At 36.7% G+C, this 26,434-nt stretch overlaps 1 pseudogene; it reads left to right on the plus strand.

Annotated features, from left to right (window-relative positions):
- The first annotated feature begins 15,491 nt into the window (after positions 1-15,491).
- On the plus strand, positions 15,492-19,860 carry LOC118800649 (annotated as a pseudogene).
- Positions 19,861-26,434: the final 6,574 nt, after the last annotated feature.

A 26,434-nucleotide genomic window follows, 5' to 3' on the forward strand; every position in this document is an offset into this window, starting at 1 on the left:
GGAAGTCCTCCCAGCCGGTTTGCAGCACCACGTTAAAGAACTCCACGCTGTTGGCAGAAAATTTCATGGGGGACACGCTGTGGATGAAGCAGGAAATGGTCTCTTCGTCTTGTCTGGGATGCTTCGCTGGAGTTGCCATGTTGACGGTCCGTGATTCACAAGTAAATTGTGATTGTCCTGTAGCCATATTTGTACTCCATGTTGCAGTAAACAGCAACATTGTTTCAAGTCTTAAAAGAACTGATAATCAGGTTTGGAGCAAAGTTGTTATAGTACCAGACGTGTTTGTCTGGAGACCCAGACGAGACATCAATTTTGCAACTTTGACAAGACGTTCCACAGTACAGTGTCTAGAAGTCCAGACCAACACAATTGTGTAGTGAAGCATTTATTTATGTATAAATTATTCTGAATTTCTACATGTGTTTTCCATTGTTTCAAAATGCAGTGATGGCAGGTGTTTGGTGAAGTGTTTTTAAAGGCATTTTAGTAAATGAAATGATTGTACTTAGAACCATTTGTTCATTTGATGCTTAAGTATTTCTGGGTGTCTGGAACCTGAGAGCGCGCAACGAATAAACTTCACTTGTCCAGACAACAGATCGAGTCCCCTGGTTCGTTAGGGTTTGGATTCTTCAAGTGGTGCCGTGACCCGGATTGGCCATCTCATCTCTATGCTGTAGGTGAGTGCCCATTTCAAAGCAAACCCTGAAACCAGTAGGTTATTCTCCTCTCGTTGATGGAACAGAGGGGAAGACCATGGTAGTGTTCCCATAAGCCCATGGCAGGAGAGAAGGCTACCACACAGAGGGGTGGTAGGGAGGCACCTGATTGGTCTGATAATGTTTTCATTGTCAGAGTGGATGAACAGTTATATAAACATATAGACTCATCTAGTTTGGACAAATACTATCAAAAGAAAGTGCCTGTTCATTCAGATAAAATATGGTCCCTAGATAAGAAGCTAAATATTTCATTCTGGCAAACTCGCAGAGCATGTCTTAATGCATGCAACCTCCAAGGCAAAATAGGCCTGTGGAAGTACAGTGACTGGGACTAACTTCCTGGAAAAGCTCAGGGTAGAGTTTCAGATACAACTGAAGCTGTGTTTAGAAGCCCAAGGTAGCGCTGACCTCTGCCCTGTACTGGTGTCTGTGCACATTTTTATGGTTGTCCTGTGTTGTCATGGTGGCATTAGGTGTCATCAATCAGCTCATGGGGCAAGGTCTTATAGGTTTATTTTTTTATGTCTGAATTGACGCAAATCTTTTGCAGATTGTGGCTAACTAAAGGTTGAACAGGTCAACCTGACTGGGTTTTCCTTGTCTGAATACCAAGCAGTATATAATTAATAATGCAGCATTGTCAGAGTTTTTAGTTAGACAAAAAAAAAAGGCCAAGATTAATCAAACCTCTGTTCACTTAAAGGTTTTACAGGCTCAGGACCTGATACGTTAGCACAGCTGCAGTCTTTTGTGGGGTTGTGAAATTATTGATGACCTAGAATTGAGGTTTATGTGAAAAACTGTTCAACCACTATACAATCTAACGAAAACAGAGAATCAGAAACCTGAGTTTCAGCTAAATGATGATCAGTTAAGAGTTTTCATTCTCTTAAACCTGCATTACACAGTGCCCTAGGTCTAGTGAACATGGAACTGCTGTTCACACTGTATGTTTCAGAATCACTAGGATTTGTGTCTAGCTGTTTAACTCAAAATCATGGAGAGAGAGAGAGGCCTGTGTTTTATTACTCTGCTAAAATAGACATGGTTATGCTTGGAATGTCCCCTGCCTGAGAGCAGCCCAGGCAAACTATTTGTGTGGTTTTAACTCCCCCTAATATAGTGATCAAAAGAACACCTGTGAGTGCTATTTCAGGTCATTTGGTGGAACTGGAGCATGATTCAGATGATCATGACTGTGAAACTTTGGTGTCTAGTTCAGTGCAAAGTATGTATGCGGAAACACCTTTGCCAAATGCTAATGTTAATTAAACACTGATGGTCCAGTATGACAACAGACGACACACAGGGTGGGCTGTCACAAAGCAGTATATTGAAATAGCTATAGGTAGATTGTTGGATCACCTGTGTTCTTACTAAAGATTAAAAGCTAATGTCTTGTCATGGCAAATGCCACGATTACAGCTTGTTATAAAAGCTGCAGACATGTTATGTCTGATAGTCTGCTGCAATACTTCCAGCTTTATCTGAAGCTGTTGCTCAGAAACAGTAGTTGGATGCATAAGAACTTACAAAGGGAGGTCACCCTATTGTCTGAGGACAAGAGATTAAGATGCATAACACTCAGCCATTAGGGCCAAAGAGGGAAGGTCCATATCAGGTCCTCCTTACTACATTCTCTGCCGTAAAATGCCAAAGAAAACCAAAATGGATACATGTGAGCCATGCCAATGTGGTACCACCGCCTGATGGTGATGGCCAGTTCAGGGATAAAATGGGTGACTCAGGTTGGGACATGCTCTGGGGAAGAACTATGATGTTTAGATCATGGGGGTTACCCTCAGAGTGAAGAACTTCCTAATTCCCCTTTGTGACTAGCACTCCCCTACTCCCATCAGAGGCCAGGACCCAGGTTAGGTAGGGAAAGAAGGTATCCATGACAAGGGCTTAACTAAACCTTTACACAAGGGCATACAGCATGGTTTGTGTAAGAAGAACACAATACTGCTGTTGCGTTTATGTGTTTTGTTTTAGGACATGCCAGAGCAGACCTGAGACAGTGACGAAGAAACAGGACATGAGACGGGTTCCTGAATGGTGGTGGACGAACTGACATCAAAGCCTATCTAAGTCCCCTGCCGCTGCCATGCAAGTTGTTTGGACACATCAATACTTGCTCCCACTATTCTGGAAGAGAAGATGGCTACCACTGCAACAAGCTGCATGACAAAAAGACTTTTTATAACAAAAAGGAAATAAAGAAGAATGAAATCTGTAGTTTTCATAAACATTCCAACAATAGCTTTTGCAGGCATGATGGAGGATGGTCTGTGCTCAGGCCATCCTGTGGGCACAAAATCATACCTTAGGAGGTGATGGTTGTTTTGTTTGTCATGCCTTGCATCTCTGCTATTATGTGATCCCAATGACTAACATCTCTGCACAAGATTTATGTACAGACCATTCTGCATCTGAACTTATGAGAATAATAGAAATGATGGTAGATGGTATAAATGAAGATAACAGGTCATTGTCTATTGTTAGATGTCTGAAGTCAAATAGAGCTGCCTTTTACAATCTAATGCTGATAGCTCCCGGATTATTGGCTGTCAGTATACTGTTAGAGATGGTAGTACTGATTACAACTTTATGGTTTATCAAAATTTGACTACAGCACATGATTATCGGGATACATCAAGCTGGAATTATGGATTAGTAGATCCCATTCTGGTGAGGGCTTCCTCAGGTTGGGTATGTATTAACAAACCTTGTTATTCAAAGGACACTTATCTTGGTAACAGTACATGTTCTGTTTCCATCTCTACCTTCTCTATGAATGGCACATTTTTGGTGTAAACATTCTACCACCACAAATACCAATCCGTATAGTCAGTAATTGGTTTTGTAAGAGCTCAATAGTATAACCTAACTTGAATCTGTATGTAAGTTTCAAGACCTCTACTGTACAACAATTATCAGCTTTTATGATTATATTGTTTTTATGTACTGCATGATGAACATAATCATCAATATTGGGATATTTTGTTAAAATATGTATAGCAACATACAGATCAGAACTACCGTTTCCGTGTCATACAAAGGAATAAAGTATTACTAATGTTTTATGTGTAGCATATACATCACAAGCATTAGTACTAAAGATAATTTTCTTTGTTTTTCTGTTTTATATTGATGTAAAGCTTTATGGAGGATGATAATGAAATAAGTGTGATTAAACCTTTAGCCAGTTTTAGAACACCACAAATTTTCCCACTTGCACATGCACAAGGTATCTTCTATTGCTTTTTTCATGCGTAGAACTTACTTTTAAATATCAGGAAAAGTCTTTACATGGAGTGCTAATTCTTATGTTTTCTGTGTTCTCTGTAGGTAAGGGGTATGTCAGCATCACTGCAGTAAATGATACTGCTGATATTAAATTGATTTCTCGAGACAAAAAACATGCAGCATTCATTGCACCATCGTGTGCGTTTGCCCTGATGGTACAGTTGTACATCTCATATGTTTTTACCTATGTGCTTACACATTTTAGAAAACAATGGATTTACCATTCATCATTAGTGATTAATTATAGCACTTCACTTTAAGAATTAACCCATGTAGCTGGGTTGTTGTAAATGCATGCCTGACATATGATCAAAACACATCCATTTGTTTTACATGGTCTAATAGCTTGTGTGCCATTAAATACAGCCATTTTAACAGCCATTTTGTCTTCAACATGTTACTACATCACAGAACAATATATCAAACTGATATACTTCATTTTGTGTACAGGAATGGTTTATCAGGGCACAGACCATGTCCAACGATCCAGAACAAATCTAAGTATATTATACTGGTAAAATTATGTCATCACAGAGTTATCTTCAGTTATATTAGTTTATCCCATTTTGAAATGATACACACAGAGAGTATGAACATATACTGCTTAATTCAAGCTTACTTTTTAGTAGTGTACCACTTACAGAAAATGGATAGAGTGAAGCATGTGGGCCCCTGTGCACATATGTGTAGGCTTTGCTATGTGTTACTGTACATTAGCAATAACACTAACATATGCAATTCAGTAGTATTATAGTAACCCATACAGTTGTACATAATTCACAGTTTCCTTTCCAATGGTCAGATTATGTACTACAAACACATGCATTCTAATGTTGTTGTGATTTAGTAACATTTTCACACTTTCTTCACATTCCAAATATTCATATAGAAGGTGGTATTTGTACACTAATAGCTCCCTGTATACTAGTATGCCAGTATCTTTACGTTAGTAATAAAAAGATGCTAGCATAAAAACTCAGCTTAATATACTTAGAAGCTACACTTGAAGCTAGTCTGTTACACTTGCACAAATTGTTTGATTGAAAAATGTAACCAATGTTTTCTTTGCAGTTGGCCATACTTTATACATCAGCTGTTGTATGAGTATGACTATGGTTACTGTCCTGTCATAAAACCCAAACTTGATCAATATTAGTAATTTATTACACATAGATGACATGTAGATGACAATGGGTCATGTTCAGTCTATTCTATAAGTTTAACATGACTGTCTACACAGTTATTTTCAAACTATCACAGTGAGTGCAATAATTTTGGTGTTTATATTTGGTGTTTGTGTATAACAATGATAACAATGTGATAATTGAAGAGTCTGTGGTGCACAGTCATTTAATATGTGTGTTTTTATGTAGACTTTATTGCATTTTAAAGAAATTTAAAATACAAATAGTAAATAATTTCAAAATGCTTCAGTAGACAAATGTGTTGGTCTGTAAGTCAGCCGTCATGGTGGTTGTGTGTTGTGTCTGTGAGAATTGCAACATTGATGTCTCGTCTGGGTCTGCAGAAAAACACTCACAGCCGTCAGTTGAAAGAGGAGCTGAGAAGATATCTGTCCACCTGCACAGCTGCAGAGCAGTATGTCATGTGAGCTGGGAGCTTTTGCAATGTTCACATATGAAATATAATGTTTATTTAAGAAAAAAAATCACATAGAAATGAATGAACTGTAATGAACTGTGCCCTGTAGTCTACATAATTTCTGTGTAAAGAATTGTTAGCAGAAGTTTTAATCTGTGAGAGCTTTAAGGAAGTTGTATGTCCAGTTACGCAGAAAATAACACACTTGTCATCATGATTACAAACTAAATCAGTATATACTGTACTGAGACAGGCTGCGGACAGTGACCGCAGCACCGTGTTAAATGAAGAAAGCCTGAAACCATTAAAGACGTGAATAACTGCAATGGACAACTGAGTGGCCTATAGCATTGCAAAACTAAGATAGGCCTACTTAGGTAATTGAACTAGGAGAGGTAACACTTTACATCAAGGGTCGCCAATCAATCATTAATTATATAATAATCAACCATTAATTTCCCATAATTTAGTTATTAGTTAACTCTTCATTAAGCATTAGTTATTACTTAGTAATTGATTAAGCACTTATCAATTAGTAATTGAATACACTGTTGATAAGTTAGTTTGTCATTAGTTTATGGCTTACTTGCTCATAATCTGTGTACTAACTGCCGCTTATTACATTGTTAATTAACTAATAAATATTTTTTATTCATATAAAGAAGTAACATGATAACTTACTAGCACTTATGTGTAAGTCCTGTTAATTATCTGTTAATTAACTTTCCATCACCTCCATATATTCAGTTGCTTCACTTTTCTCACATTGGTTCTTGTTCATTAAAGATGCTTATGGTCACATCTGACTGTAAGATGAGTGCACACAAATTCATGGACGGTTTTGTTATTCAACACTTTCATCTTTGGCGTATCTGTACAAACTAACTCGTATCTGGTAGGAGTGCATGTAAATTTGGGCATAAATGCTGGGTATGAGGTTAACTAACCAAAACTATTATCAACATAATCTGTAATACCAAAAATAAGAACACTAACACGAAACAATCACTCTATGTGATTTTCCTGATTTCTGTTGGTTTATTGAGTAAAATCATTCAGCATAAACATGTCACACAAACATGTTTTATTTTAGAACATATGAACTGCTCTGCGTCTGATTCATAACAATTTTGTACGATGTGGAAACAAGTAGAGATTTGAGCATGAATGATAAATCAGCTTCAGTGCATGAAACCAGCCTACCAGCACCTCATTTACATATCATTTACATGAAGCACACACTAATTCATGCAGATGTTTCAGTAGCCAGCCAATAAAACGGCAGTGTTTGGCATGAAAGCTAATGGCCATGCTCGTGGGTGGAGTTTGATGTCCAGCAGTGAATGCACTCATCCCCTGCTGACCAAACTTAATAGTATTAAAATGAAAACAACTGGAAAAAAAATAAAATGTGAAATAAACAAATACTCTGTGTTGTTAACATAGTAGAGTGATTCTTTAATGTTAGTGTTCTTATTTCTTGCAATTACAGATTATGTTGATAATAGTTTTGGTTAGTTTTGTTCTTAGATATTTATATATTCTTTGTATGTAAATTCTGTAAGGGGGGTATGCACCTAAGATTTTCACTCACTTTCCACCTGTGTAAATGTGATGTGACAATAAACGTGATTTACTTTGCTCTGCTTTAAGCTTTAGGTCAGCTGTAGCCGCTTCTCTCGCACATCAGTCAGGAAAGTTTAAAATGTTAAATGTCTTTGAACGTCTGACTTTTTCCAAGGCTGAAGTCAGATTCTCATTTACCAGCTTCTTGTTGGAATATTCCTGTTCCACCTTAAATGGTGCATGAGGCACCAGAATGTACATTACTGCTGCACCATTTAAGGTGGAACGGGAGAATTCGAACGAGAAGCTGACTTCATGACTTGGTGTTTGACAGTCTAAAATCTGGAGACAGAATATTATGCCTCATTTTTGATATGAAATTTGATTTGTTCTCTGTGAGCGCTGTCACTGAATAATGGCCAATCAGACTCTGCCAAGCTCTGCGTTATTTTCTCAACCCTCCAATCACCGCTTATTAATTGTTGACGTCTACAATTACTTCAGTAATCCGCTCCTGTGATGTCAGTAACTAGAATTAGGACTCCGAGCTCCTCAGAAGTATCTCAGGGTTTTATGAGATTCAAAAAGCGATGAAACTACACAGCGAGCAGTGAGAGGTTCTCAGCTGACCTCAGTACAGCTGTGGCTCGGCTATAGACTGAACTGCCCGCTCTGTTTGTCTCTGTACGAGACGCTACACCACCCAGAGAACCAGAGTAACTTTGACTTCTTGAGATGTTCAGGTATGCAGCTCACAGGCTATAAGCTAACACATAACATCGCTATGACAAAAATGTATCTAGCAGAGAGTTTATGAGCACAATTAACACATTAAGATTGTAAAATGACCCTATATTTCATTTTTTTTAACTGCTTGTAATGTTGCTGGCCAAATCAGCTGCTTTAGTCTGGCTCCAGTAGCTGCTCAGTTTAGGCTACAGGCTCCATAGTGGGCTATATTAGAGATTAGATGTGAAATTAAAGTTATATAGTGTTACCTACTCATAACAGACTACAAACAACATTAAAGTTCACTGTTAACCAGCATATTGAAGGTATAGTATCATGTAGCAAACATTAAGAAATCAGCAGCTACATTAAACTGTATTTTGTCTCATTAACTATATGAGTAGCCGCCTTTCCCTCCAGCTGGGCTTTGGTACAGACAGCCTTTATAACATATGTTTATTGTGTGCTTTTACAATAATCAGTGAGTACAGAGATGCAAAAGAGACAAGCAAAGACAGAGAGAGAGGTAAATGAAACAAAATCAATTTGAAACTTTCACCTGATTTAATGTAGGTTTAATGTATTTTTTTTAGCTAAAAATAAACACAAATAAATAGTTAAATGATTAATTAAGGATAAACAGGGCAATTGAAGTCAAATAAGTTTATGGAACATTAATAGCAGCTTATGGAAGAATGGAGGGATGAAGAAGGAACAAATGAAAGAAAAGGTGCATAACAGTTATAGATGGGTAAAAAAGGAGCAGTAATTGAATAAAAAAAACAAAAGGAGACAATTATTGTTGCTGTAATTCTCATATTTGGTAGTTATTTTAATCACAATCAGATGTAAGTAACATTTCTGCTAAATGGACCTCACAAAAATTCTGATCCCAGTTACGGCCCTGTTAGCAGTTTTATGTTAACTCCAGCGTTTAAGACCATTTACTGTTAAAACTGTGTTAGAATGATAAGCATAGCTGATTGTTATTTTACCTAAAAATCTAGTTCTGCTATGGAGCCGTAACAGGGCAGTAAAAGAGCCGTGTGTTGCCGAACGCTGCCTTAGCTAAAGGGGAACAAACATTTTCGTAATAGAGTATTACTAGTAGTACTCTGCAGAGTCAGGGTCACTGATAAACATTTGAGGCTGAAGTGTTGCTGAAGTTTAATAAAGGACTCTGAATGTCATGTCTGTAAATATCTAGCTGAAATGTTTAAATTGGAGCTTTTGACAATGCTTTGCACATTGTTTGGTTTGTATTCTGTTATTTTTGTTGAATTTTGTTAAGAAAAACCTGGAATGATTGACTTTGCCTTTGCTTAATCTACATTTTTGTTGGCTATCACACTTTTTTTCTGGAAAAGTAGCTAAAATAGCTACATGTTTTGGGAAAGTAGCTACAAAGTAGCTAACTACAAATTTTTCAGTAGCTATCCCAACCTTGCTCATTTCTAATAACTGAAGAGCTACTGTATTCTTCATTATGAGTTAAATTATCTAGAACAGTATTATACAGTGAAATATATGATAACTCATTACTACTGACTGAAATGTTAGTGTGTTCTTCATTAGGAGATAATTAAACTCATATAAACGATGGCTGGAGGGCAGCAATAAGGCAAGAACCAAACCTTTTTTTTCCCTAATTGTATTCATCTAATCAGTTACAAACCATAAATCATACATTCATGCTTAATTTAAACTTACACTTAAACTTTAAAGTTTTTAAAAATTGAAATGGAAACTGTATCACTGTAAACGTTTAAAAGTAACATGCTTAACTTTAATTAACCCATTAGGAAAAACAACAACAACAAAAAAACACAATCACAAATATAAACATCCTAAAACTACTCAAAACTATTACTATATAAATCTAATTAAATAATAAAAAATCAACAACTGCTAAAACTACTTATGCTAAATTTATTTATGCCAAACCACTTCTTTAGAGTTTGCTAAAGTCAGGAAGGGATATGGAGGAAATTATTCCCTCTTTCCCTCCTAACTGTCGCACTTAAAGGAAGCATGTAGACTATGGTGTCAATGACGCCACTCCACACCGATGATGGAAGTTGTGTTCCTCCATCATTGCCGTTAAAATGATGGTGCCTGATGCACTGGAGGGGATCCCGACAATGTCGACCTCTTCGGTAACAGCAGCGCTCTCTATTTTCTGTAAACCACACAAAACATATTTGTGTTAGTGAAGGTAAGCTCAGTCATATTTATATTTAATACATAATAATATTTATTAACTCTAGAGTATTTAATATTGAATGTAGGGTAACTCTATACGAATATATATATATATGTCTTTATTAATTTTCTAATAGAAAATACCCAAAACAGTCATTTGTAAATTTTTAAGTTAAAGCACCATATTTTTTTTTTTTACCATTCAGAATTCATTCTTGCATAGGAGAAGTGGCCAGTCTTATCTGCAAAGGGCTGGTGTAGCTGCAGATTTCGATAACACTTTATAATAACGTTCATTTATAAAACATTTATAAGCTTTTAATTCATGATTAACTAATCATGAACTAATGATGTATTTATAATTATAAATCATTAATTAATATATTAACAACACTTTATAAGACACCTATAAGCTCTTACTTCATGATTAACAAATGATGAGTAGCTCGGGAATTCAGTAGTTATTCATCAGTTATGTCCATACCATAATAAAACAAATAAAAGTTTTACAAACTTTAAAGTTTAGGAGTTCTTTAGCCAAAAAACCTTTCAAAGTAAAACATCTATAAACTTCTACTTTATGATTTACTAATCATAAACTAATCAAGTATTAAGAGTTGTTCTTCATTGTTTTATATATTAATGGCAGTGGTGCCATTTGAGCAATACAGTCTACAACATGTTCTCTTTACAAGATATCAGGGTTTTATAATGGCCCATATATAATAATACATAGAACTGTCATCACACCTCCCTGGAGAACTCCTTATTCGCTGTCTGCATACGTATGAAGACCTGGTGTTGTTGATGACTGTTACCCATCACTGCAAACCTGTCATGCAGGTTTGTCCACTACAGCATCTGGACAATTTGATCCTTCCTCTCTAGGACGGTCACCTAAGTGCTCGTCCAGTGCCTTGCAACCTCAAGGCTTGATTACAGTCAGGCCCTTTCAAATGATCAAAAGGGTTACTTATATCACCCCACTGCTGCATTCTTTTCACTTATGTCCAGTAACTGTTCACATCAGAATTAACCTCTGACACCTGCCTACAAAGCCAAAAAATGGACCAGCTCCTTCCTACCTGATGACCTAGAGCAGTTTAAGCTTCAAGTACAGCCCAGCTTGACCCAGGACACATGAAAAGACAAACATCAAGACTTTTCCATTGGATCCCATGTGGTGGAACAAACTTCCACTGGACAGCAGAATTCCTCACCGTCTTCAAATGGTGACTGAAGATCCATCTTTAGACTCCAGCCTATTTACAGTAGTAGGGATATATTTTCTGAGTGGACAAGAAAGCACTTTTCTCTTGATAAGTGCTTTTTCTATATGCAATAAATGTGATTTAAATATATATGCTACTATTTCATAACTAATGATTGACAAATCAGGTTGTTATTCACTTTTAGTGAATGTACTGCATATGCATTTACAAAAAAAACCAAACAAACAAAAAAAAAACATTAAATTAAAAAATAAAATCTTCACAAATCGAAGCTGCTAATTCAATGTGCCGTTTGTGAACCACAGTAAGATTCATTAAAAATTTTTGGGTCTACAAGTGATTTGTTAAACATTAACAAACAGTAGTGACTTTCTTACTCATGTTTTATAAATGACCTGTTCATTACATAAAAATTATTTGCAACATTTTTGCTAATCTAAAGAGGACACTATTCCATATATATGAATATCTAAAAATGCCTATAAGTCATTTACAAACTGAAGTCCTTTTGTTAAGTCATTTATACATTAATTGGTCAACATTTATAAAACATTTTGCTGCCCCTAATCTAAAGTGGAAACTATTCCGTACTTATGAATATCTAAAAATGCCTGTAAGTCTTTTACAAACTAAAGTCCTTTTGTTAAGTTATTTATACATTAATTGGTCAACATTTATAAAACATTTTGCAGCCCCTAATCTAATGTGGAAACAAAAAACAATGTATAGACTTTTAATCAGGCTGTTTACGCTGTACTATTGCTAGTATTAAGCATGAGCTGGCACACAAATTCTTGATTTTATTCAACCATAAAACACAATTTATCAAAAGAGAACAAGTGTGTTGTTTGAATTTTTATTCCATATAGTAGACAAATTTGAGTTAATGTTTTGTAATAGCTATTTGCTACACATTTAAAAGTAGTATTTAATTTTTGGCAAACAAGACATGACAATTTGTAGCACAAATTAATTCATAAAATTTGACACATTTGAAATTCCTTCAACCTTAACTATATTGTAACTTGTCCTGCATGAACATTAGTGCAAAAATGCATGTACAGTCTTCACAGGTTGCCTGCTAAATTAATAGGACTAAAGTCCAGTTGAGTTTAATGTGGCATCTCATTCATGGAGTTTTCCAAGATCATGAATTAGCTGTCCTAGAGGCCCATTATGATGCTTTTTTGCTAGCCATTCATACCATTCAATTACAGTCAAGTGATTCTTCAATAGCTCTTCTGTCCGGTTACCTCTAAGCCTCCAAACTGTTTCCTTGTATGTTCTCCAGGCCCTCTCTATATGCTGGATGTGAGCCCCTGTCTGAGCATCCACATATGATACACTGTGATTGACTGTGTAATGCCTGTAGCCAAGCAGAGGTAGAGCCTGCCGGTAGGCACGCCACTCATCACTTAGGATAGTGGATCCCCTCCTGACATGTTGAGTGATGAGTGGCATGAGTTCCCCTCTGGACCTCCGCTCGACGAGGCGAAGAACTGGCTTTCTTTGATTTGTGTCCACAACTTTCAAACCAAGCATGCCGAACACCCACTTCCTCCTCCATCCCCCAGCCATCCGTCCTCTTCCATACTAAGTTAGATAAAAAGGAAAGCAGTATCACATTAACTGCTTAAATGGCTATGTCCTGCCACCCAGTCTCATCTTCTGTTACAAAGTAATAAAAATTAAGAAATACTTATGGTTCTTATGGTTAATGAATAATAAGCCAGGATAGGGATTAACCTCTTAAACTGCAAAAGCTTGTCTATGACACATCAGTTCCTTACTCTCATAATTACATAATATATTAGCCTTTTAGGTAATGCTTTACCGATGGGCAGCCTTCATAAAGCTGCATGACAACCTCCATTAGTCTTTCATGAAAACAAAGATAAATCTACATAAACATTTACAAAGGCTCCAACAAGCATTAACTTTAGGAATAGGAGAGCTGTGGAAAAGATATGACAACACTGAAACATCAGTTGTCATAACATGTTATGTTATTTCACACAGAAAGTGAAATGTCGTTACCTGATGCTGACATAAATCTGTACATTGGCGTATTCATTACATCAACTTTGAACTTGACAGAACCAGCCTTTATGACAACCAACACTTGTTGTGATAAACTTTTATAAATGTAAGATAATGTCAGTCATAAGAGACTTGTGTAGGATGTCACCTAGCCTCAAACACTGCCTTTCAGTAAAGTGTTACCACCTGTTACATATAACCAAAAAATTCATCATTTTTACTTGGCAGTAAGTCTTAAGATTAATAGCTAAATAAAAGGCCTGCAATGGTTAATTGTTTCAATTTAATTATTACTACAAACAAAGGAAGGAAAGGAAGAAAACTATGAAGAAATTAAAAAATGTGTGTCCATTCAACATCATCATGACTATACAAAACGCTATACTCATATTAAAATATACCTGCCTTTCTTTTATGCCTGAAGTGACTCTCGTCTATAACAATGAACTGCCTGTGTCCTCCAATATGCTGTCCTTTCCTTCTTCTGAGTTTTTCCTTTGACATCACACAAGCCTCTCTCACCTTTTTGGCCATTTTTGACAGAGTTGCTGAACTCCCTGCTATTTCATCAGCAATCATGTCGATTTGGCGTAAACGCAGACCTTGAGAAAACCTGTGGGCACATAATGATAGAAAACTTTTTAATTGTTTTTAACACCTCACCAAGACTCGGATTGTATGAATTTAAGTTGTAAAGTGCAGCATTTCATGTAGTGTATGGATACCTAAAAATGGAACTGGACTAAGATGTTTGAAGTGCTTTTGTTCACCTGAAATGTTTGCTTTGCTTCATTTTAAACAAAGAAGATATTTCACTTAAACATAACAAGTAAACTTGCTCATTAGAGGTGCTTTTATAGGTTGCATTGTAAACATATTTTTACAGGGCAGAAACACATAGTCTTTGTACATTCTTAACAAGAATATATTTAGTATTTGGCAATATTAAACTCAAGTGCAAAATTCAAGTTCAAATGGTCACCCCGCCCACACCTGTAATATGCAGTAATAGAATGCTGTTGCTAAGACCTAGTAAACCTGTAGGTGTAAGCTGCTTTCACCTGTATACAAATTCCATCCATTTGAAGAGAGACACTTTGGAACGACTAAACGCAGAGTTGTGCCTGACAGATCTCTTTACTTGCTGTTCTCTGTGGATAGCCCGTTGACACCTCCTGTATGGATAGGAATTATATTTATGTCCAAGGTGTATTTAAGCTAAAAGGTATTTTGGATAGTCATGTTCAATTCCAACACTAAATTAATATTCATTATAGAGATGAGCAATATGGCAAAAACATACTACCACAACACTTCAAGAAGTTTATGATTTCTGACATCTGATAAGTTAGAACAGACAATGTAGTTTTACTTTTAAAAAATATACTGCATAAAGGTATTTGATCAAAACTTCTAATTACAAAACCAAATACAAAATCTATTTCAGATAATAATATTTACTTTCTGTAATGATTATTTGTTAAACTATAGTTTTTCTTCTGCCAACTAAATAACTTATTTTAGATAACTTAGGTTAACTTCTTCTGTTCTCTTACGTTAACTTACATTAAAAAAAAAGCGTAACGTGACTTACCATTCATAGCAATCCGAGCAGTCGCTGACTTTGAGCTTCATCTTGTGGTGACAAAGACTGCATTTCACCTTTCTTTGTAGTAGTTTCTTCTTTTGGAGCCACTTTATTCATTTTAGATGTTTTCTTTTTGATTTCTTGCCCTCGATCAGTTTCCTCACTTTTTTTCTCAAAATACAACATTTTGGCGCAATTATAACCGGATGCGCTGCAGTTAAATATGTTCCACTCGAGTGGATGAGATTCAACCTTATATCACTATTTATTATCTATATATTGTACATATTTATATTAATCATGCATAATGCATATTTATATACCTTTTTTTACTTCACAGACTAACTTGATTTACGTTTAATGAATTATATGTATTTTGAAATACAAATAAACTATTAAAAGTGAAGGTGGAACTTTGGTGGACGCGTTGAGTTTATTCAGGACTGCACCAGGGGGCGCAACAACACGCACGCTGCTGCATGGAGAAGTGTCGCGGTAATGGAGTTAAACACAGCCACTTCAACTCGCTCCAGGCGAGCTCAGAAGGGAAATAAAGGCAAAACGTCGTCGTCAACAAAGACAAACAAGCGAACGGAAGACAACAAGGATGGAGAGGATGGCACAGGTAGGTGGCGTTAATGTAATGATACAGCCAGCTAGCGTTAGCGGTCTGCCAGCTGTAAACGAACGTTAGCAAATGTCGCTAGTTAGCGTTAGCTCCTGTTCCTAGGGCGCTTGGCTATCGTTAGCGAGTTAGTTCGCAGTTCGTTGTCAATATCGTATGTTTTTAACATTCTCGGTCGAATTTCAACATTTCAGCTTTGTTGGAGTCTGTAAGAGTAAAGCTATGTTAGCCAACTAGTGAGCTAGTACGGGTTTGCTCTGAATATCGCTGGAGAAAAGTATAGCGAATGATGACTGATAGGTTAGGCGGCTCATCGCTCCCACGATCGTTTTAGGAGCCTCTCAGTCAGTATGTCAGTCACTCAACTTCCTCTTGTGCAGCTCAGTGGCTGTTGGGCTAACATTAGTTAATATTCTGTTGACGCTATCTTGTTAGGACTTGTGAGAAATGTATAACGCACAGATATAGTTTATAATATTTATTCTTTCAGGTCTCAGTAAATAGAGAACCAACAAAAAAGTGTTTTGTTCTTGAGAAATGTTAACATCACATTACATTTAAAACAGCTCACCGCATATGTAAGGATTGCATTGATACAATATCAAAACAATCTCAGCAACAAGATTAATTTCTTTAATTCTTTGACAATATTGCAGGCCCCCTATTAGCCCCAACAGCTGCAATGTCCTTGAAAAAACAACAGATTCTGCTGGCTGAAGCAAAGAAGAATGAAGAGGCTATGTCAAAAACAATTACTGACCTGAAAGAAGAAAGGGACAGTCTTCTAAAGCAATTAGCCAAATGTAAGTAATTTTTATTAATAGAGGTGCAGTGTAGTCTTATTAACCTTTTAGTGCTCCTACAGCAAAATAATTGTACAAAAATATCTGTGGTTAATTCCTACTACTTCACACAACAATGAATGTTTTTTTGTTTTTTTTTATTTAAGTTTTGCTGCAGTTTATGTCCTTTTAAAGTAACGGTAATGCATCAGTAGCACAGTTTTACATTTTGTCGGGACCAAGAGCTATTTGCTTCCTTGCCCAAAGCCCCGACATATGATGGTTTTTAAAATCTAAACTATTCTGTGCTGTGGTTTTGTTCTAATTATTGTCTTAATCGCTTACAAAAAATAAACAAAAATAAAATAAAAAAAATAGAAAGGGTATTCAATCATAAAAGAAAGTAGAATAAAAGACTTCAGCCACTGAGTTCTTGTGGAAGGGAGAAAAAGCCTTCTTCTTTATTTCAGCATCAGGTGGCACAGGGTCTCGAGAGACCCAACTGCGCAAATACAGTGTTCCAAACAGTTTATATACCATTTATCTGGGGTAATGTGATATCCCCCTACCTTACTTCTCAAATTTTGATATTAGCTCATTCTCTAATAGGTGCATCTCTTCGTCCATCAATTTGGCCATCGCATAATGAGCTCAATCCTCAAAACTGGCTTCAACAGGTTTTTACCAGCCTGCTCTACCTTTCAAGGTCAACTTGCCCCTCTCTTCACTGGGTCAGTAGGTACACACAGGTCTCTCTGTGAACCCAGGGGCTTCCCAGTGTCTAGAGTCTCCTATGCAGACAGACTAAGGCCTACCCTTTGTGAGAGAATTAATATTCTCTGTTTGGCAATACTTGCTATTTGGTTATTGATTGCAACATCTAATCTATTTGATTACTAAGGGAATATTTATTCAAAATCTTCATCAATTTGCCGCACAGATTGCAGAACAGCAGAGAAAATTGCAAAATGACATACAATTTGAGTGTGTAGTTAATCATAATTCTGTGTATTTGGGCATTTATGGTTATGACTCATTTACAAAACTGCTTATTTATTTACACTCATAGCAAGATGACTGATCTGATCACTACATTTTTTTTGGCTGATTGAAGAATACACAGTGACCCTATTTACACCTGGGACCTCATTTGGTCTTAAAATGGTCATATGTGAAAATTTCAACGTGAAAGGCTATGTGCATAGACGCAGGTTTCCAACCAGACATATATACGTGCTTTTTGGCAGAGGGAAAAGCCTGAGGGTAAAAATTACTGTGTGGCACAACCACATTTACTTATCCGCTCGATAGGTTTTTACCTCATAAATCTAGCCTACATCATTAAAACCCACACGTGTTTATTTGACAAAATAATAAGTCACTAATGGTTGACAGTTAACATATCATCAGACACTTGCTATATGTGGATTTGCTGTAGTGGTGAGCAACAAACTCTCACCAAAGATCAAACGTCCCACAACAAAAATGTCATTGATGTAAACTTATTAATGTTAAATTGCTCAGCGCCGTAGGTCTGTAGTTTTGTTGCGTCATTATAAGTTTAAAAATCTAATCGGGATCAAAAGGGTACATTCGTCACATTTTTAGTTTGAGACAAATTTTAGTCATATGTTATATGAGTGTGCATACATCCATCTCTCCAAGACACATTAAATGATAAAAGCCCCTCCCAGTATTATGACGGAGCTCTCTCTGCTGTTTTGTTTCAAGGGTAGACCCCACCCTCTGAGTTGCAACCACTTAACAGAGCCTCCTATGCTTCTTCAGTTCAGCTCTTAACAAGAGTTTTTCCTCTGGGTTTAATTTTGTAGCCTACTGTGACAGACTTTGGTTAAGGAAGTTGTCATAAATATAGCTCCAGTTTGGTTACTTTGCCTTGTCATTAGTCATCTCACTAGAGTGTATTGCAATTCTGTGCACATGATTTATGGCAGACATCACTAATACAGGAGGCTAAGGAGGCTAATTACCCCCACACAGACACGCATTGCTTATATTGTAAGAATACTTTGTGTTTGTCCAGGTTTTATATATATATATATATATATATATATATATATATATATATATATATATATATATATACACATATACATACACACACACCACACACACACACACGTGTATGAATAAAAGTTTGGGCACCCCATCTCAAAATTACATTCAGCTTTATGTAGGTCTATTTTATAAGTACTGGAATCATTTGCAAAAGAAAGATCTGTTATTTCTGTTCATGTCTCATTGATGTTTGGTTTGTTTGATATTAGACCAGAAGAAAGATCAGAAAGGTGACACAGCAGAGGAAGATTTGATTGATCTTTGTGGGGACCAGGACTCAGAGTGGTCTGACTCGTCTTCATCCACTACATCATCCTCTTCTACATCAACCTCAAGTTCCTCTGATGAGCGGAGAAAGAAAGGAAAGAAACACAAGTGCTGTCACAAGAAAAATTCAGACAGAGAGGTAAATGAAACCACAAGTAACCCATAGATATATTTAATGTTCTACTTGCTGTAAAACAGAGGTGTTCATAAATCTGAGTGGAGTCTTTGGGGTCTATGTCTATGAGTTGAGCCAAACCAAAAGTAAAAGCCTACTAAAAACCTGACTAATATAATGGGCCTTCCCATATACAAAAACATTACACTGTTTAAAAAAGAAAGACAACACAACTTGAAACAGGTGGTTAGTCTGCAGTTTATATAGTATGTAAGCTTGTAAACATCTCTGCAATATCATTTTTTTTCTAACAAAAGGCTAATTTTTAAAGCTGTTTCAAATCAGACAATGCTGTGAGGTGCAGGAAAACAACACTGAAGTAATGTCTGCCCAAGACTGTATCAGTTAGCAAAACTGAACGGCAGAGACTAGATTAGATTTTAAATATCTTATTCATTTCCTCTATTAAGGTTAGCGGTTCAAATCAGTTTCAGTTCTCTGGCAGAGAACTCACAAGTCGTAAGTCTTAAGTTTTAAATCAGTCGGGAGTCGCTGACTAGAGTCCTGCTGTGTAAAATGAAATAAGATTAAGAGACTGATGGAAGATTAAAGGAATATTTCAGTTGATTTGTTTGTAATGTTTTTAATTGTTTTTTTTTATCTTTGTGTTGTTTCTCTGTAGCAGGAAATCCTCAGCAGGCGGTAAGAAGATACAGAAAGATTTTGCAGCAGTACAGGAGGGGGAAAAATCTTCATGCTGCCTACAAGGCTGTCGGTGTAGATAGAAACACCGTAGTGGCCAATGCTCCCATTGCAGAGCTTGCTATTGTGGCACCTCAAGAGTACAGTAAGCTGTTGGGGGGTTACTCGTGACAAGAGAAATTGCAGGTGTTTGCAAAGAAGTGCATGGATGTTTTAAACAATGATGCACAGTTGTTGACCACTGTAGTAATGTACAAAAATAAAAACAAACTTTTACCTTTAATGAAAAGAAAATAAGATAAAAATTTGCTACAACTGCCAACACTCAAATTAGGAATTAGAAGTTGTGCATAATAGAGTAAATTTGCTTTGGTAAGACCCTCTTTGTTTTGTTTTAAAATTTTTGAAAAGAGAGAATAAAAATATTTGCTACTGTGTTGTGTTACAGAGTAAAGAACTACAGTGTGATTATTCAGTTGCTTTTTTTTTTGGTTTATTCAATAAAGTTCTAATTACTCTGTTATCTCCTTTTGAGGTTTCTCAGTGATTTTAAGGTCCTAAAGTCAAAAGGCAGGTAAAAAAAAAAGTATACCAGCTTATGCTCAATGGTTACATTGAGTAAATGTCTATACATTGTTTGTGGTTTCCACTTTAGATTAGGGGCTGCAAAAATGTTGTAAATAATTTATATGTAATGAACAGGTCATTTATAAAACATGAGTAAGAAAGTCACTACTGTTTGTTAATGTTTAACAAATCACTTGTAGGCCCAAAATTTTTGATGAATTTTACCGTGGTTCACAAACGGCACATTGAATTAGCAGCTTCAATTTGTGAAGATTTTATTTTTTAATGTGTTTTGTAAATGCATATGCAGTACATTCACTAAACAATATACAATTGTTATACTAAACAATATATGAATAACATCCTGATTTGTCAATCATTAGTTATGAAATAGTAGCATATATATTTAAATTACATTTATTGCATATAGAAAAAGCACTTATCGAGAGATATTATCGAGAAAATACTTTGAAAGGTTTTTTGGCTAAAGAACTCCTCAACTTTAAAGTTTGTAAATATGCTACTAACATATGAATTTTTATTATGGTATGGACATAACTGATGAATAACTACTGAATTCCCGAGCTACTCATCATTTGTTAATCATGAAGTAAGAGCTTATAGGTGTCTTATAAAGTGTTGTTAATATATTAACAAATCTAAATACATCATTAGTTCATGATTAGTAAATACTCTAAATACATCATTAGTTCATGATTAGTTAATTATGAATTAAAAGCTTATAAATGTTTTATAAATGAACGTTATTATAAAGTGTTACCCAGATTTCATTCCATAAGTCTTTGCCAGAATGAAAATTTGTAGTCACACTGCCTTTTTGGTATAAGATTGAACACTGTATATCTACTGTATAGCAAAAAGGTCACAGGGTAAAAAAAAAACAAAATGCAGCACTATAAACAGAGCAGCATGGACCCATGGACTGAAAGGTCCTGCTTAGAAAAAAAATGGGACTTTATTGGTATACAATAATGAAAATAAAAATCAACTTTACGTCAATTTACCATGACAACTGTGTACAAAGAGTTGAATTTTAGCTCATGATTTTTTCTCCCTTTACATGCAGCGTGGATAACGCTCCCAATGATGTCCAGCTTGAACTCATTGATCTGCAGGCTGACAATCTACTGGCAGAGCATTTTAAGTCAGTGTCACTGCTGCAGTTTTATTTATCTCTCAAAGAGGAAAACCTTCCACACATAAGGAGGCATGCTCAGAAGATGTTGGTTCTCTTTGGATCTACCTACATATGTGAACAAATATTCCCAGTGATGAAGTTCAACAAATCCAGATACAGATCCTGTCTCAGTGATGATCACTTGTGTGCTGTCCTTCGCATATCGACCTCAGATATTCAACCTGACTGCACTTGTTCAAGCCCAAAACAGGCTAGATTTCTCTCATTGAAGAAAAAAGAACTGAGGTAGAACATACAAACAAAGCTGGGTGCATTTATTGCTTTTTTATATAAAGTTAATGTGATGCTGGTCTTTGAAAAAATAGATTTTTTTGTGTAAAGTTGTGATGCTAGTTTTTTAAACGCTGCAAAAGAGACACATTTTCAAAACTTTTTATAAGTCTTCGTTAAATAGTGCTATAATTCTGAGCTCTGCATTTTCATTGCATCATTGTAATGTTTCATTTACTGTTCTTTATTAAGTTAAAGTGATGCTGGTCTTTGAAAAACTTGCTATTTTATGTCAGGTTGTGATGCTAGTTTTTTTAAACATTGCAAAATTTTACAGTTTTCTAAACTGAACAATCACAAGTTCATTAATGACATAATTCTGTCCTCCACATTTTCATTGTATCATTGTAATGTTTCATTTACTTTTGGGTAGAACTGAGTTAAGTATATTAGTCTGGCCCTCTAAAACCATTCCAATTTCTCATGTGGCGCCTTTGGAAGGCAGATTACACCCGATCTGAGGCAGATTCCCACCCATATTGAGGCAGATTACACCCGATCTGAAGCAGGTTCCCACCCGTTCTGAGGAAGACTCTACCCGTACTGAGGCAGAATACACACGATCTGAAGCAGGTTCCCACCCATTCTGAGGAAGACTCTACCTGTATTGAGGTCCGAGCCGTCACCAATGCTTCATTGCAGAGGCGGGAAGTGCGCGCTTAGAGCAGCTTCTGGAAACTTTGAAAGGCTTCAAAATGCATCTGGTAAGTAAATTTATTTGACGTACCAAGTTTTCAGTCGGACTTTTACTCGAACACAATGCTGTAATAGAGTATTGTGCTCACCTGTGCTGGTTTCTTTCCTTTGTTATGTTCTCAGGCACATTCCTATACTGCCCTCCTGAGTTTCTTCTGGAGCACAATTATCATGCCAATCCTGCGACAGTTTGGTCACTTGGTGTCCTGCTGTTCAGGATGGTTCGTGGAGACTTTCCCTTTTATGACAAAACAGACATTGTTCAAGGGCGTCTGAACTTCAGAGGTGGTCTATCTCAGGGTAAGATAAATGGGAGCATCAAGGTGAATTAGGCATATGCAGTAACTAAGTACAGAGGAACAGATACTGAAAACATAACTTATAATTAGAAGGGAATATGCAGGGTAAAAGCTGAAGAGTTTGCAGTATGGCAAAGATATATAAATGTGTAAGTAAATCAAGCAGGTCTTACATTTTAAAATGATCTAAAACAAGTAACAGGTGTGACATCACAAGTCATTTTTCCTACATAACTAATCAAAGAAGAGGCTGCTCTGTTTATGAGCAGGACAATAAACAGTCATTGGGTGGAAGGCAGGAAACACTCTGGACAGGTCGTCAGTCCATTGCAGGGCAGATACACAGACATATACATTCACAGCCAAAAGCAATATAGTATGTCCAGTTGGCCTGTGGGAAGAACCTGGAGCACCCAGAGGAAACCCACGAGATCATGCACACTCCACACAGAAAGGACCCCGGTCACCCAGCCAGGAATCTAACCAAGGCCTGTAGAGTATTAAAGGGCCCATATGCTACAATTGTCTTGTTCTTTTTTCTTGAGCTCCACTCATGACTTTCATGTGATATGATGGACCAAAAACAGTCATAATTAATTTCTGCATGACCAGTTTATCCCTTACAATTCAACTGAGCTCTTGACTGAAACTTTATATGTAAATGAGCTCTGATCTGGTTGGCTGTCCTGTATACTGTGTTGTTCAAAAAGCAGTGCAGACATTTTGCAGCATCAATGTATTTATATCTGTGGGTCAAACAGGAAGAGCTCAGTTATCACAGTGTTGTCACACTCCATGCTCACAGTGTGAAGATAGAGAGGGGGGCTTTTTTATTATGAGGCTTTTAGGGTCTGTTAAACTGATTCTCAGAGTTTGATGTGAGATCTACAGACGATCTGGTTGTCTGGATCCAAATCTCCAGCAAATATGTCCAACATGCAAACACGCTTTCTCATTTTTGCAGTTTGGTTTTACCAGTCAGTTGAATATTAACCTCTACCAGCAAAATATTCCTTTTGTGCACTTTTAAGGTTGACTGGAAGAAGCTGGCGAACAAGAAGCCAACTTTAGTTTGTAAGTGTGTAAAGCTAAACATTAATGCACTCCTACACAACATTCTTTCCACTGTTTAATTAAACCATGTTGAACAATCTTGTGTAAAAATGACGAGACCTCCTCCCCATTTAACATTAATCTGACATTAGCTCTAGTGTTAACTTTAGCATTAGCTCATCTGATGGTGTGGCTTGTGTTACTAAAACATGCAGCTTTTAATGTAGAGTAACTAAACTGTACAAAATCCAACTTGCTAAATGTTAGGCCAATTTAAAAAGTACAGTTGGCTCAATTTTCTCATAATGATTGAATTTAACTGATTTACTGAGTATTGAGTTCATGACTCTCATAGCAGTCACATTGCATCAATTGACAATTTCAAGTTTATGTAATGTTTTTATATGAGGTCTAGTATCTGAGCGGGTCGCTGTTCAGTAAACTGACTCAGTAGCGTCCAAATGACTCTATATAAACAAGGAGCTACATAACAGAGTTTATCAAACTCAGTGTACAAAACTACACATAGAAATATTTTGGCTGCAAAAGTTAACAAAAACAGCCATTAGCATATTTTCCATTAACATATTTGGTTTATACGGTACATTCCTTGTAGCTGAACTAAGTATATTTGCAGGGATGGGGGAGTAGCTAAGTAGTGCACTACTTTTTGTAGCTAACTATAAATGGTTGTGTAGCTATAGCGATAATTTTCGCTACAATTTCGCTACAGGCTTCAGACAATCCGCTCAAAATATGAACCATATGGCGCGGTCATTATCTGGGCTAGTGGCGACTGTGCGATCCTGACTGAGACGCGGACAGATCGAGCAAACGGTCACGAGTGAGTCCCATGCTCTGATCACCCCATACTAGTAGGCTTAGCTCAGGGGTCGCACCCGAAATGTTAAGAAGAGCCATTTAGTCCTTTCAACAAAAATGAAACAACCTCGGGAGAGACAACATTTCATATCCGTTTTAGCATCTTGGCTGTAAATAAGTCTCAGTATGTGCTGATGTGCTGGTGTCGGCTAAAAATAAAAACGAAAACTCAGACTTTCTTTGCTCTGCTTTAAGCTTTAGGTCAGCTGTAGCCGCTTTTTTCACACCTCAGTCAGGAAACTTTTCCGCAAGGTTCTTGTAAAATGTCTCTCAATGTTCGACTTTTTATGAGGGTGAAGTTGCTTCTCATTCACCAGCTACTCATTTGAATTGTCCCGTTCCACCTTAAATGGTGCAGCCATTCCACCTCAGGCACCATTTAAGGTGGAGCGGGACAATTTGAACGACAAGCTGGAGAATTAGAAGCGACTTCGGCCTCAATGAGGAAACCAGCGTGATTATAAATGCAAGTAAGTCCATTCATCTCCAAATTATCGATGTTCATGTTAAATCTCTCTCTTTGCTGTTTCATTATCTTCGTTGCTGTGTGACCAGCAGTCTGTGCATCAGTCTTCAGCGTTAAAGGGTGAATTAGCAGTTCTACATTAACTCCAGCGTTTAAGTCCATTTATTGTGAAAACTGTGTTAGAACTGTGTATTATAATGATTTTACAGCAAAGGAGGATTATTATGTTATTTTACCTTAAAATCTACTTCTGCTGTGGAGCTGCAGCAGCTCTGCAGCAGTGGAGAGATTATTCAGGCCTGATTCTCACCTCGAACAGAGCCAGAGTCACTGATGAGGATTTTGAGGCTAAAGTGTTGCTGAAGTTTAAAGGACTCTGAATGTCATGTCTGTAAATATCTTACTGAAATGTTCAAATTGGAGCAGTTTTATTTCAACAGTTGACAATGCTTTGCACAGAATTGTTTGGTTTGTATTCGGTTATTTTTGTTGATCTTTGTTAGGAAAAACCTGGAATGATCGACTTTGCCTTTAGTCTAAGTTTTTGTTGGATATCGTGCCTTTGGTTGTGTGAGTTTGATTGTTGGTTACACTTAAACTCACTTTTTGGTGATCTTTTTGTATATTTGCAGATTTTCAATTGTATGTTTCTTTCTGGCACATGACTAAATGCAGTGTCTTGTTCACTGGTTTGGCTTGTTTGGTGTGTCAGGTGGAGATTCACAAATATTCTGACAATCCCACTTTGAAAGTAGCTAAAAAGTAGTGCAATACTTTTCAAAAACTAGCTAAAAGCTTTTTCTGGAAAAGTAGCTAACTACTCATTTTTCAGTAGCTATCCCAGCCCTGTATATTTGCTTGTAGAAGGTTGGCCATTAGCTCGATAACATGCTAATGGGCTAATAAATCAGCTGAGATAAAGAGACAGTCCGAATTTGGCTGCTGTGCGGCGAAGAGTTTTGGCACACCAGAATCGGGACGCTCAAAAAAATACAAGGGCAGATTCCACCTGTACAGAGGCAGATTCCACCTGTATAGAGGCAGATACCACTCCTACTGAAGCAGATTCTACCCGTACTGAAGTCCGAGCCATCACCACCACAGAGGCGGGAAGCGTGTGCTTAGAGCCCCCTACACTATATTCCTGCAGAACAGGATGCAGCAGTTTCAGGACCGCAATTCTAGGACCCTATGTTTTCGCGACACTGACCCCTAGCAAAGTGGATGACCAATGCTCCTTTTTATCTAGCAGTTCCAGGACTGCCCTTCTAGGACCCAATGTTTTTATCTAACTGTCATAGTTTTAAAGGCTTATTCCACCCAAATACTATTTTGTCTCAGAATTAAACTTTTCACGTTTACTAAGAGTTGCATTTTGTGTAATTGTGTAAATAAAGATGCATCAATTGCACATATTGC

This window comes from Colossoma macropomum, unplaced genomic scaffold (assembly GCF_904425465.1).
Source record: "Colossoma macropomum unplaced genomic scaffold, Colossoma_macropomum, whole genome shotgun sequence".
NCBI lineage: Eukaryota > Metazoa > Chordata > Actinopteri > Characiformes > Serrasalmidae > Colossoma > Colossoma macropomum.